The sequence below is a fragment of the Lissotriton vulgaris genome, unplaced genomic scaffold (genome assembly GCF_964263255.1).
Source record: "Lissotriton vulgaris unplaced genomic scaffold, aLisVul1.2 SCAFFOLD_2027, whole genome shotgun sequence".
In the NCBI taxonomy this organism is placed as follows: domain Eukaryota; kingdom Metazoa; phylum Chordata; class Amphibia; order Caudata; family Salamandridae; genus Lissotriton; species Lissotriton vulgaris.
The window spans coordinates 226,981-241,308 of NW_028254283.1; positions in this window are offsets into that span (position 1 = coordinate 226,981).

A 14,328-nucleotide genomic window follows, 5' to 3' on the forward strand; every position below is an offset into this window, starting at 1 on the left:
ATTATATGTGTTATAGGAAAAAAATGTTTTACATCTATTTGCTCATAAATATATTTGGGTTGCTGTGGTTATTGGGGGATTGAGTTGGTAGTTTGTTTTAAATCATACATTAAATTGTTAATTAAATAACTTGTTATTTGTTCTATATCTTAATTTCTATTTCTATTTTTGAATGTTTATTACACTGTTTAATTATGTACCAAGATTTTTTTTGAGTAGTTGGATTAATTGTGGGATTCAGTGGATGGATTTACTTAATTAATATAAATTAATGTTAATGAATTCATTTGTTTTTTCTGATGTATCTTTTAATTGTAATTGTTTATGATTTTTTTTAATATAGGTATTTAATTGGACTTTTGGACTGTTGGTTTATTAGGTATTCAGTGGGTAGTTTTTAAACATTGTATAATTATGAATATGAATTGATTAATATGGTATTTGTTTTTCTATTGTTATTTGTTTAGATGTTTCATAATTTATTGAGTTAGGTATTCAGTTTTAAAGTTGATGGGTGGGATTTATTGAGGAACTATTTAATTAAATATTTAAACTTTGAGATTTATTTATTCATGAAATGGTAATTAATTAATTGTATTTTTAATTACGTTTTAATTGGAAAAATATTATTTTACATAATTTTTATATGTAATTGCTTGAAGAGCTGGTTGGTATTTTGCGGGTTTGAATACATTTTTTTAAATATTTGTGTTATAATGGATACAATCTTTATATTTGTTACATTTTAAAACTTTATATTTTTTGTGGATATTAATTTTATGTGCAACATTGTCTTTAAATATGGGTGTGTTTCATGGATGAGTTTAAAGTCTTATTTTTTTATTTTCTAAACCTGTTTCTTTATTAAAGATTCTAAATAATTTTCACAAATTAGTGGTAACGATAATATTTAGGTGGAGTAAATGTGAACCCAAAAATGTATATTATCTATCTCCATGATTGCTATTCTGGAGTTTGAATAGTAACACATCCCCTTCTCCCAATTGCATTTGATTGGAGTTAGAATATTAATTCTGGCCACCCTTATGTATGGCCTTTCTCCAGTGTTTGCTGGACTGAAGTTAGAATAGTAAATCTCCTTCGCCCCTGCCATGTATGTATTTAAGGCAACGTATGATAGAGTGGAGTTGGAATAATAAATGTAAACCCCAAATGTATGTATTTTTCCAGTGTTTGTTGGATTTGAGTTAAATAGTAGATTGTTTTCCCAAATGTATGCACCTTCCCAGGTGTTTATTGGGCTGAATTTCGAATAGTAAATCTCCCTTCCTTCCCCAAGGTTTACACTTTCCCCAATGTTTTTTAGACTTGAGTTACAATAGTAAATATTACTAAATATTACTCAATGTGTGCAGTTTCAACAATGCTTTTGACTGAATTTTGCATAGTAAATCTGCCCCCCTCTGACTTTCCCATTATGTATTGGACTGGGGTTATTATGGTTTATTTAATCCCCAGTGGATCTGTTAAGTTGGAATCATGATGAGGAATCAGAATTCTGCCTAAGCCCAAAATGTATGCATTTATGTATAATATTTGCAGATTTGTACTTATAGTGGTGCATTTAAATTTTTACTTTACTATATTTGACTTTGACTTTGGTTACTCTTTTATTTCTTTCTGTATTTTTCCAATAATTATTTTGAAGGGGTTTTCTTTAAAAGTATTTATTTAAAAACCGATTAATTTTTTTATGGGTACTTTGTTTTTTTAAATGGTTTTCTATTGACATCTTTAGTCTTATATGTACTAATTTATTTTCAAAAATAATTCTAATAGTTTAATAATTCTGTACTGTTTTTATATTTTTGTTAAATAGTTATAATTATACATGTTTACATTGTTCTACTTTTAATAGAATTGATATAAAATTCGTATTTTATTTGAAGTTGATACTTATATATTAAATAAATATACATTCTTTAAAAATATTAAAATAATGTTTATATTTTATTATGTTATCCATATTTTTAAATGTATACACATTTCTCTAAATCTTGATTTCATGTTTTTTAAGTTACAAGAATTTTAACTGCAATTAAAAATATATAATTACCTAGATAATGTTGATATTTTAGTCCACAATATTTTTGTGTTTGATATTCTAGTACTTTATATTTCAAGTCCGTAGAGTCAATATTTTTGGCCTCAATATTTTTTCTGCAATATTTTTGTATTGCAATATTTTTTAAGTCAATATTACATCAAACAAACGGCATGGGTATTCTATAAAGATGCAACACCAGACACTTTCTAAACCTAGTGGACATCCATTTCCAGTTGTGTGGTAGATGGAAAAGTCTTTGGGACTCATTGCGAGTTTGGCAGTGCAGGAGTGGAACCATCCCGCTCCCGTACCGACAGACCTGTGATTTAACCACCCGCCATATTAGGAGTTTTCTCCTGTCTGGCGGCAGTTCTTCGGCGTTCCCATTACGGGCCTATGAAATAGGCATCCCATTTGGAACGTCAAAGTCAGTACCTGCATGGCATGGACTGCTGCAGTCCATGCTGTGCAGGTACTGGGGTGCATGCACACTAAGGCGGGGGGCACAACATGTATCCCCCTGCATGCATCCCATGGCGCAGAGGCACAAGGGGGCGCAATAGGGCCCCCTTTGTTTCCTCACTGCCACACTTTTCATGGTGGTTGCACCACCAGGAAAAGTGTGGCGGTGAGGAAACTCGCAATATGCTTGGCGGGGCCACAGTTAAATCGCCTAACATATTGCGGCCTCAAAACTGCTGCACCACTGCCATGGTCCCAGAGCGGCCCAACCGCTCTGGTCGTAATAAGGTGGTTTGAAGACCACCACTGCTGCACCCGTGATTATGACAGTCCATGGACTGCCAGACTCGTAATGAGACCCTTTGGGTGGGTGTACATCGGATCATAACCATTGTGAGGTATCGGATTGTGGGTTCCATGCTAATGGGCCAGAGGAATTGAGCTATGTTTATTTAATATCATCCTGTTAACAAAATGAAACAATAATAGGGCTGGACCACTGGCCTATATGTGTACGTTTTGTAGAAAGATTAGAAAGATAAGTTTATAGATTTTCTTTTAAGTATAGAATGTTATTGACATTTCTAAGACACAATACTAACATCAATTGAGCATGCTACACCACAACTTCAATTGAATGATAAACCCTTGATACGAACCTCTTACCCCACCCTGCATAGGCTCAGTGACAGTGAATGCATGGTCAAAATCGTTACAATAGTTTCCCAGTGATCAATAACAGTGGAGCAGAAAATACTCATTGAAATCATTTTTAATACACGCACAATAGGTCTCAGGCATCTTTCTTTCTATTACCCTCCTCTGGCTAATTATCTTCACTTAATCAGGATCTACAGGGTAGCTCATCTGGAGGAGCCATTAGCTCTGAGAGGATTGCCACCCAGGCCCTCATGTCATCTTCTATTTTGTCATTTTTGAGTACCTTTCTCATGTGGCACGCCTCAGCGATTAACCATTCAGCCATATCTTTCAGCCTTCAACTTTCGGTGGTTTGGGAGAGAGCCATCCTATTACTATCCAATATTTTGTTAGTGTCAGCCGCATGATGTTAGGAACTTTCTAAGTTCAGAGATAAATATAGGACCAGTTCTGGATAGGCTAGATTGTATGCATTTAGTACCAAAAGGAATCTAAATAAGGTGGATGTTTTCAATGTCATGTTTTATTTCTTGGTAAGATCATTATTCTGATCCCTACTTCAGCTAGTAACCACTCAATCATTCCCAAATTGAGTGATTACTTTCCATCAACATCAGAAGGTAAGGTGAGAGTGAGATGTCCAGAATTTCACTTCTATTGTTAAATGTTTCATTCAGCAAGCCAGAAATCACATATGGTCAACATTCACAACAGTGCACGCTGAACTTGGTGTGTGTCTGTGCCATCTGTAGCTTGTCTGGGTGTGATTGCACATGCCTCTTTTGTCTTCAACCCTGCAAACATCTTCTTATAAAATTTTACTTCTGTACAGTGTTTCCAGCAACTAATATCTTGATATCCGTACCTGTAATTTATGTAGCCCTTCACTTGGCATCCATTGAACCATTTCCCAAGAATCTGAATGAATATGCAACTGGATTATCTACTTCCCTCTTCTAATCTCCAAATGCCATCTCTAAGCAAGTCATATTATTCCCATGTTGTCTCCCATTTTTAGGTCTCGCCTACGGAAGGGAGGAGCTATTGTGTAAAATACCAATAGTTAGAGTACGTTTTGGGTCAGCCTTTTGCTTATCACTGGTTGGCTCACTTGTCAATCTCATTTGCTTGCTTCTTATTTGGTGGCTTTCCTTTCCCTTAATTTTTTTCTTTTGTCCTTATATGCCATGTTGTTTCTGACTGGAAACCTCCAAGTTTACCTTCTGCTTAGTAGTCTGCCCTGCAAGGGACCTTCGAGATGGCAGAGTTTTGGAAAGGGAGTGTTGACTACTTTGTCTTCTCCCCAGGTGGCTGTAATCATCTGACTCATTCGACAATGTGCCAGTTCATTTCGCTATTATATTTAGCCGTAAGAGTTTTTATCTTCCCTCATTAATTCCACCCAGTTAGTCAAGGGTGCCCATAACTTGGCCATTTTTTTGAGGAGGAATGACTTAAGTCCATCATATAGACATACAATACTGATTCGATCAATTTAGGTTTTGAAGGGGATGCCAAATGAATCCAATATTTTCAAATCTATCTTCTTCTCAGTAACATTAGATAGAACGTCAATTTATTGCCATACCCTAACTGGTCTCCAACTTCTGGTAACAACCCAATTATAATGAATTCAAGGCTTACCTCAATTTGAGTGTGCAAGAGGTCATTCTTGAAATTACATACTTCTTTCCAAAAATCCTGAATGTTGGGACAGGATACAAACATATGGATGTCATCAGCGTCTTTAAGCTGCATTTCTTGCAATATACCTCTTGGGACCCCTTCAGATTTGCTAGCCTTTTTGGTGTCCATTAGGTGGGAAAAAAGATGGTTTCATTTTCAATATAATGGTTTAACCATCCAATATGATAACTGAAAGGATACTTGCCAGAATTGGTAGAGACTTATATTTGATGTTTTTTCACCCCATAAGTAGTTCTGTGTACTTTGCTCTTTCTCTGAGATACCATTATTATTTCATACCAAGTTGCCACCACCTTTTTTCGTTGTAGGTTTTTAATTAGGTATTCTTCCAATTCATTGGTATCACCTTTTTCTTCTTCCACCGACTGGGTTGGAGAAACTTAAACTCGGAGACTGACTTATTGGTTACTCGTTGGAACTGTTCCCAACAACATCGCTGCCCCTCTTGGAAAATCTGACCCCATGCAATGATACCTGCTTCTCCTAAATTCACTGCCAACCTGTTCTTCAAACATTCCCGGGAACCTATACAGTACCATATTGGTGCATACCTGCTATAATATGACAGGTTTGTTATCCGTTGATTCAGTGCCCACCGTTGGTCCGCCACCTGCAACATTTTTAATCTTTTTTTTTTAATGCTTCTGGTCTGTAAAATTTGAACATACATTTTGACCCACCATTTTCCACTTCCTTTAACATGGTCTTCCAAAGCTGGTCACTCCCTGACCCTCCCTTGTCACATAGCAGGGAAATGCCTCCTTTATCATACTTCTTCCACAACTTCCTTCATGTGAATCTTGAGCCCTTAGACAACCATATAAATGAATATATTCTGCCATGAAGCTTTTGTAACCAAATATTCTTAAAATGGAGGGGTATCATATTAAAAAGAAAGATACATTTCAGAAGTATTGGCATTTTAATTTGATTAGTCCTCCCAAATATCGTTAATGGAAGATAGGACCAGCTGGTTAATAGCCTATTCATTTCTGCCATTATTTTGTGATAGTTTAATTCTGCCTATCTTCCCAATGAGCAGCCTGCCCTTATGCCCAAGTATTTTATTTCCCTTTTAATCAGCCTGTGGTTCTCATCCATATTCCACATCATCGCCTCAGTCTTAGTGGAGTTAACCTCATACCCAGCGACCTTCCCAAATTCTGCAATCAGGAGGTTTAAGCTTTCCAGCGTTGCTGCCAAATCTTGTGTATATACCATAACATTGTCTGTGTTAAGAAAGAGACTTTCTTTGATCAAGTACCATATGAGAATGGGGTGATCTGTTGTTCTAGCCTGATCTCTTCAGCAAAAGGTTTGATGTGCAATTTAAAAAGCAGTGGGGAGAGGGGACAACGCTGTCTAGTCCCTCTTGTTATCTTGAAGCTTGATGTAAGTTTCCCATTCAACAAAACATTTGCAGAAGGAGCCCTGTAAATGTCCTGTTGTGCCCTACAGAACTTATTACCCATATTATAGTGGTTCAGCATAAAGTAGATATATTGCCAATTCACCCTATCAAAAGCCTCGGTAGCGTCTAGTGTGATAATCGCCAGAGGTGTTTTACTTTCCGTTGCCAAGTCAATTGACCCTATTAACTCATGGCTTAGATGGTGCATAAATCTCCCTTTCATGAAATCCTTTTGGCCTTCCACTATCAACCCACCTATTACACTGCTTAGTCTACTATCCAGGATACTAACATAGACCTTATAGTCACAATTCAAGAGCGAGATTGGTCTATAAGCTTCACAAGACAGTGGGTCTTTCCCTGGTTTTAGGATTAAGGTGACTATGCCTCCTCCCAAGATTTTTGGGGTGGGGCTCCTTCTTCTCAAATATCCACCAAGAGCAGGGTCAATATTGGGCATAACATATCACTTAGTTTTAAATAAAATTCAATAGGAAGTCCATCAGCTCTGTCCGCTTTATCTTTTTTTCCCTTCTTAATCACTGAAAGTGCCTCATTTTGGGTAATTCCTCATGAAGAATGTATTTTTCTTCTGTTGAGAGCCCCCTACATTTTGTCCATCCAACCATCTATTAACCTGATCTTCTGAGAAGCACAAATCCTCTGTATACATTTTCAAAGAACTAAACAAAGGCTAGTACCACATCCTGAGTTTCTCTTAAACTATTTCCCCTTATCCTACATTTTATCTTACTAATATTGTGTCTTGTGAGATCTGCCTTAGTCTGCTATGCCAAGAGTTTCCATGGATTCTCACTATATTCAAAGTGTGCTAGTTTGCTAGCTTCCCAGCGTGCCCACACCCTGCTTTCCAGAATAGTAATGAGACTAAGATTACCATCTTGAATTTCTTTTTGTCACTTACTCAGAGATTCTTCCCCAACCATTGGCTGTCTACACTTTTTTTCCAATGCTAGTATCTCATTTTCCAGGTTTTCGACCATCTTTTCATATTGCTTGGCCTTTTTGGGCAGATAAGCTGGTCAAAACCACCCTAATATAGGATTTGAAGGTATCCCACACCATGGGGGTCATTAGGATGGGGGGCGGATTTTGTCCGCCCACCATCCTATCAGGAAATGGGACCGCCCGCCATAAGGGCTGGGTTCCCATGGGGGGCATTAGGATGTGCCCGTCACAGTGGCAGGTGCAGCCTGCATTTCTGTCATTGTGGCGGACGGTGCACTCAGCACCGCCTGCCACAATGCCAGGAACGCATGTTGTGCACTTCCATGCACAACATTGCAGGCCCGGCGCAGTGCCTGCCATGTTGTGCAAGGAACTGCAGCGGGGTACCATAGGTATCCCCCCATGTGCACCCCCTCCCAGAGTCCTTGGGGGCCCGCAACGGGCCCCTGCAAGCAATTACCGCATCCCTTTCCTTGGAGGTAATGCCGCCACGGAAAGGCATGTTTCCGCACCCATGATAATATGGCTGGCGGTGTCTGCCAGACACCGCCACCATCAGATTAAACTCTTTTCCGCCCGGTCACCATGTTGACCGGGTGGAAAAGCGGCAGACGGTCTTTCCGTCCGTCGCGGTCCCCACGCCATAGTAATATTGGAGGGGGAAATGGGTGGCGGGCGGGGACGGATCTCGGGCGGATCGCCACCGCCATGCGGGCGGTCGCGATCCACCCGAGATCCTAATGGGCCCCTATATGTTTAGCTGCTGATGCACTATTAATCTCGAAGAATTTGACTGTTCTTACTCTTAGGGCCCAATTCCGATCCGGTAAAATTATAGTCCGTTCGATTCTCATCCGGAGCCGTCTCCGTACGACTCTTACACACGCCGTACGACCCGACGAGTACGATCCAGACCGGGGTATCAGGATGCGAATCGTACGGTCCAAGTCAGGTAAGGGCGATTCGTACGGAAAAGCGCACAAACACATACACACCGTACAGTGCGTACCCAATGTACGCTGGGTATACGGCACGTACCCCCCATGACTGCAGGGGTACGCGCCGTACCCCTGCGATCCTGGGGCATACGTGCCGTACACAGGGGGGGTACCGTGCCTGTTTCGCGGTGAACTCTGCTTTTACGACTGTTTTCAGCTCCCGTAAATAAAGGGTCGTATGATGCGTACCCGACACGAATCGTACATGCCGGGTCGTATAAACCAGCTGCGAACCATACAGAAGTCGCGTACAGCGGGTTCCGAGTATTCCTCGTACAGGGATTTCATTCGTACGGTCTCTGTGCGATTCATACGGAGTCCAGCTCCTGGTACGAATCGTACTTCGTCGTACGTACGGAGACGTTGCAGGGTACGATTCGTGCGGGAAAAACGCTCTGTGCAGTTAATCGGAGCGCTTTTTCCAGGATCAGAATCAACCCCTTAGTGTATCTATTATGGCCCTTTTAATAAAGAGCGATCTAATATCCATCTTCTTAGCTTTCTCCCCGGTTTTGCTTTTAACTCTAAAACTACCAACGCTTAGTAAGACAAATGAGCGGCTACATGATTCACTTCTTTAACGTCTGTTCTTAGAGACTTATCTAGCAAAATATAATCGATTCTAGAGTAGTGATTATATTTCTTGTTGTGGAAAGTATATTCCTTCTCATCAGCATGCGTTTCTCTCCAAATATCACATACGGTAAATTATTTTAACAGGGATTTATTATATGTGTGCATTTTAAAGCAGAACTTTGATCTACTGTTGTTAGATTTATCCAACTGGTAATCCATCAGAACATTAAAATCTCCAGATAGAATGATCAAGAAATGAGAACTTATCAGTTATGTACTCATAGTTTGTACGGGCTCTATGTCGTTCCTGCCAACATGTACATCCTACCATACATTTTCGTGGATGCAATGGCCCATCTTCCCCTTTTATCCACTTTCCAATCTAAAATAGAAACTTCTGCTCCCATTTCGTGTGACATGTTTGTTCTGAATTGTTGAACCCATTTCTGGTTTTGAAGATATCTAAGTAGGATCACTGACAAAATTTCGACCTCCAAAATATCGACCTACAGAAATATCGAGTCTAAAATATCGAGGGCAAGAATATCGACATCCTATCTACAACATGGTAAGTACAAAAATATCGAAAAAATAATATAGATGTTAAAAATATCGATGTTAAAAATATCGTTTTTTTCTCTTTTAAAATATAATTGTAAAATAAATTAAATAACACTAATAAATATGATTCATGGCCTGCCCAAATATCACTGTGCCACCCCTCTATTGCAGGCATTACACTGGTTGCCTGTGAGAGAGCGAGCCTTATTCAAACTTGGCTGCCTCACCTTTCAGGCCAGAATGGGCACAGCCCCTGAGTTTATATGCTCTGCCATCAAGCCCTACACGCCGGGTAGAGAACTCCGTTCCACCCACATGGCACTTTTGGTCACTCCACGTTTCAAAAAGAAGAAAGCTGGTGGAGCAAAATTTGGTGTCCTTGCCCCAGCTTTCTGGAACTCCCTTCCTGCGGGGCTCCGCAATTCACTCTCCTATATAGAGTTCCGGAAAAATCTTAAAACGTTTCTCTTTTCTAGAGCTTTTGCTGCCTAATCTCCCCCTGCTGCTGACGCTGGTCGCAATCTGAAAAGCGCCATGAAACCGCTTGGTAAAAGAGCGCTCAATAAATGTTTTTAAATTCAAATTCAAATTCAAATATAATATACATAGTTATAAGTATCTAATAATGTTTAAACTTAATAAATAATACATATATAATAATAATATATTAATTCAATATATACTGTAAATATATAATATATATGTTCTGAACAATATGTTGTAATAATTATTTTAATAACTTATAAATTATTAAAATATATTCTAATTTACTAATACATTTACAAACATAAAACAATAACATAAATAAAATGTACAAAACATAAAAAATTTAATATACTTTTAATATTTTTACAATTAATTATATAAAATGTTGGATAGCGTAGGGGTAAAAATTACTATTCCCACTCCAGAGGGTGCACCAGTAGGGAAAGCGTTGGATAGCGTAGAGGTACAAATTACTATTCCCACTCCAGAGAGTGCAACAGTAGGGAAAGCGTTGGATAGCGTAGGAGTAAAACTTACTATTCCCACTCCAGAGAGTGCAAAAGTAGGGAAAGCATTGGATAGTGTAGGGGTAAAAATTACTATTCCCACTCCAGGGAGTGCAACAGTAGGGAAAGCGTTGGATAGCGTAGTGGTCAAAATGACTATTCCCACTCCAGCGAGTGCAACAGTAGGGAAAGCATTGGATAGTGTAGGGGTAAAAATTACTATTCCAACTCCAGAGAGTGCAACAGTAGGGAAAGCATTGGATAGCGTAGGAGTAAAAATTACTATTCCCACTCCAGAGAGTGCTACAGTAGGGAAAGCGTTGGATAGCATAGGGGTAAAAATTACTATTCCCAATCCAGAGAGTGCAACAGTAGGGAAAACGTTGGATAGCGTACGGGTAAAAATTACTATTCCCACTCCAGAGAGTGCAACAGTGGGGAAAGCATTGGATAGCGTAGGAGTAAAAATTACGATTCCCACTCCAGAGAGTGCAACAGTAGGGAAAGCGCTGGATAGGGTAGAGGTAAAAATTACTATTCCCACTTCAGAGAGTGCAACAGTAGGGAAAGCGTTGGATAGCGAAGGAGTAAAAATTACTATTCCCACTCCAGAGAGTGCATCAATAGGGAAAGCATTGGATAGCGTAGGAGTAAAAATTACTATTCCCACTCCAGAGAGTGCAACATTAGGGAAAGCGTTGGATAGCGTAGGGGTAAAAATTACTATTCCCACTCCAGAGAGTACAATAGTAGGGAAAGCGTTGGATAGCGTAGGAGTATAAATTACTATTCCCACTCCTGAGAGTGCAACAGTAGGGAAAGCGTTGGATAGCGTAGGGGTAAAAATTACTATTCCCACTCCAGAGAGTGCAACAGTAAGGAAAGCATTGGATAGCGTAGGGGTAAAAATTACTATTCCCACTCCAGAGAGTGCAACAGTAGGGAAAGCGTTGGATAGGGTAGAGGTAAAAATTACTATTCCCACTCCAGAGAGTGCAACAGTAGGGAAAGCGTTGGATAGCGTAGGGGTAAAAATTACTATTCCCACTCCAGAGAGTGCATCAGTAGAGAAAGCGTTGGATAGCGTAGGAGTATAAATTACTATTCCCACACCAGAGAGTGCAACAGTAGGGAAAGCGTTGGATAGCGTAGGGGTAAAAATTACTATTCACACTCCAGAGAGTGCAACAGTAGGGAAAGCATTGGATAGCGTAGGAGTAAAAATTACTATTCCCACTCCAGAGAGTGCTACAGTAGGGAAAGCGTTGGATAGCATAGGGGTAAAAATTACTATTCCCAATCCAGAGAGTGCAACAGTAGGGAAAACGTTGGATAGCGTACGGGTAAAAATTACTATTCCCACTCCAGAGAGTGCAACAGTGGGGAAAGCATTGGATAGCGTAGGAGTAAAAATTACGATTCCCACTCCAGAGAGTGCAACAGTAGGGAAAGCGCTGGATAGGGTAGAGGTAAAAATTACTATTCCCACTTCAGAGAGTGCAACAGTAGGGAAAGCGTTGGATAGCGAAGGAGTAAAAATTACTATTCCCACTCCAGAGAGTGCATCAATAGGGAAAGCATTGGATAGCGTAGGAGTAAAAATTACTATTCCCACTCCAGAGAGTGCAACAGTAGGGAAAGCGTTGGATAGCGTAGGGGTAAAAATTACTATTCCCACTCCAGAGAGTACAATAGTAGGGAAAGCGTTGGATAGCGTAGGAGTATAAATTACTATTCCCACTCCTGAGAGTGCAACAGTAGGGAAAGCGTTGGATAGCGTAGGGGTAAAAATTACTATTCCCACTCCAGAGAGTGCAACAGTAAGGAAAGCATTGGATAGCGTAGGGGTAAAAATTACTATTCCCACTCCAGAGAGTGCAACAGTAGGGAAAGCGTTGGATAGGGTAGAGGTAAAAATTACTATTCCCACTCCAGAGAGTGCAACAGTAGGGAAAGCGTTGGATAGCGTAGGGGTAAAAATTACTATTCCCACTCCAGAGAGTGCATCAGTAGAGAAAGCGTTGGATAGCGTAGGAGTATAAATTACTATTCCCACACCAGAGAGTGCAACAGTAGGGAAAGCGTTGGATAGCGTAGGGGTAAAAATTACTATTCACACTCCAGAGAGTGCAACAGTAGGGAAAGCATTGGATAGCGTAGGGGTAAAAATTACTATTCCCACTCCAGAGAGTGCAACAGTAGCGAAAGCGTTGGATAGCGTAGGGGTAAAAATTACTATTCCCACTCCAGAGAGTACAACAGTAGGGAAAGTGTTGGATAGCGTAGGGGTAACAATTACTATTCCAACTCCAGAGAATGCAACAGTAGGGAAATTGTTGGATAGCGTAGGAGTTAAAATAACAAATTTATAAATAAAATCTTTTTATTTAAATAATGATATAAAGTATTGAAATAATTTAAACCTTATACAAAACCTATACATAATTATAAAAAACATGATTACCTAAATATATTTAAGCAAAAATTAATATTTAAAAATACCATTTTATAATATTTTATTACCATTTACTAATTATTTAACAATTATATTAGTTACAAAACAATCATTGAAATTTTTTTTTTACTTAATTACATTTACATTACTTCCACCATATTCCCCTATAAACCCACTACCCACAACAGAACACATTTATCTATTTATGAATCAATTGAAATTATTTACCAATCAATTATAATTAATTACCAATTAATTAAAAATAATTACCAATTATTTACATTTAATTTATAATTCCTACTAATGAATAATTAATTATACATAATTAAATAACTTCCCACCCTATTCCCCTATAAACCCACAACCCGCTATAAAACATATTTATCAATTAATCAATTAATTAAAATGATTAACCAATTAATTAAATTTAATTACCAATTATTTATAATTAATTAATATTAACTACTAATTATTAATCAATTTAACATAGTTAAATTACTTCCCACCCTATTCCCCTATAAACCCACAACCCGCTATAAAACATATTTATCAATTAATCAATTAATTAAAATGATTAACCAATTAATTAAATTTAATTACTAATTATTTATAATTAATTAAAAATAACTACTAATTATTAATCATTTTAACATAATTAAATTACTTCCCACCCTATTCCCCTATAAACCCAAAACCCGCTGCGGTACTAAAACATATAATTAACTTATCAATACATTTATTAATATATATATATATAATACACATATAATAGTACTTATTTTAATTACTTAAGTAAAACATATAACACATACATAATAAAATACAACAGAAATAATACAAATATCGATATTAGTGTAATCGAAATTAGTAACATTAATATATATGCTATCGATATTACTAACTTCGATATTACTTACATCGATATTAAGTATTTCGATATTACTTACCTTAGGGTCGATATTCTGTCCAACGATATTCTTGTCTTCGATATTCTGCACCTTCGATATTATTGACACAATATTTTGGTACATCGATATTTCTAACTCGATATTTTGACTGTGTACCATCTAAAGTATTCTGCTTTGGGCAAATGTGACTCCTGAAGAATAATGATTGTGCTGATGTATCCCTCAAATATTGGAGAACTTTAGTTCGCCCACTTTTGTCCAGAAACCCATTAATGTTCCATGACAAGATTTCAATTCCCTTCCCACCGATCTGAATCTTTCCATCTGTGGTGATTCATATTCTTGGAAGACTGTTAAGGCAATAGGACTTTTTTTTCCCCCACTATGCTCCCAACTCAGTGCACCCCACTCCTCTCTCATCTCCCCACCCTCCCCCGGAGAACCCTGCCCCCACTCTACTTGGCTAACCTAGCCATTTTGGCCCTGCCAGGGATCAAGAGAAATTCAATTAAAACTAAACCAGCATAAAAGTGAAGAAGTGCTCATGAAAGTAACATATAC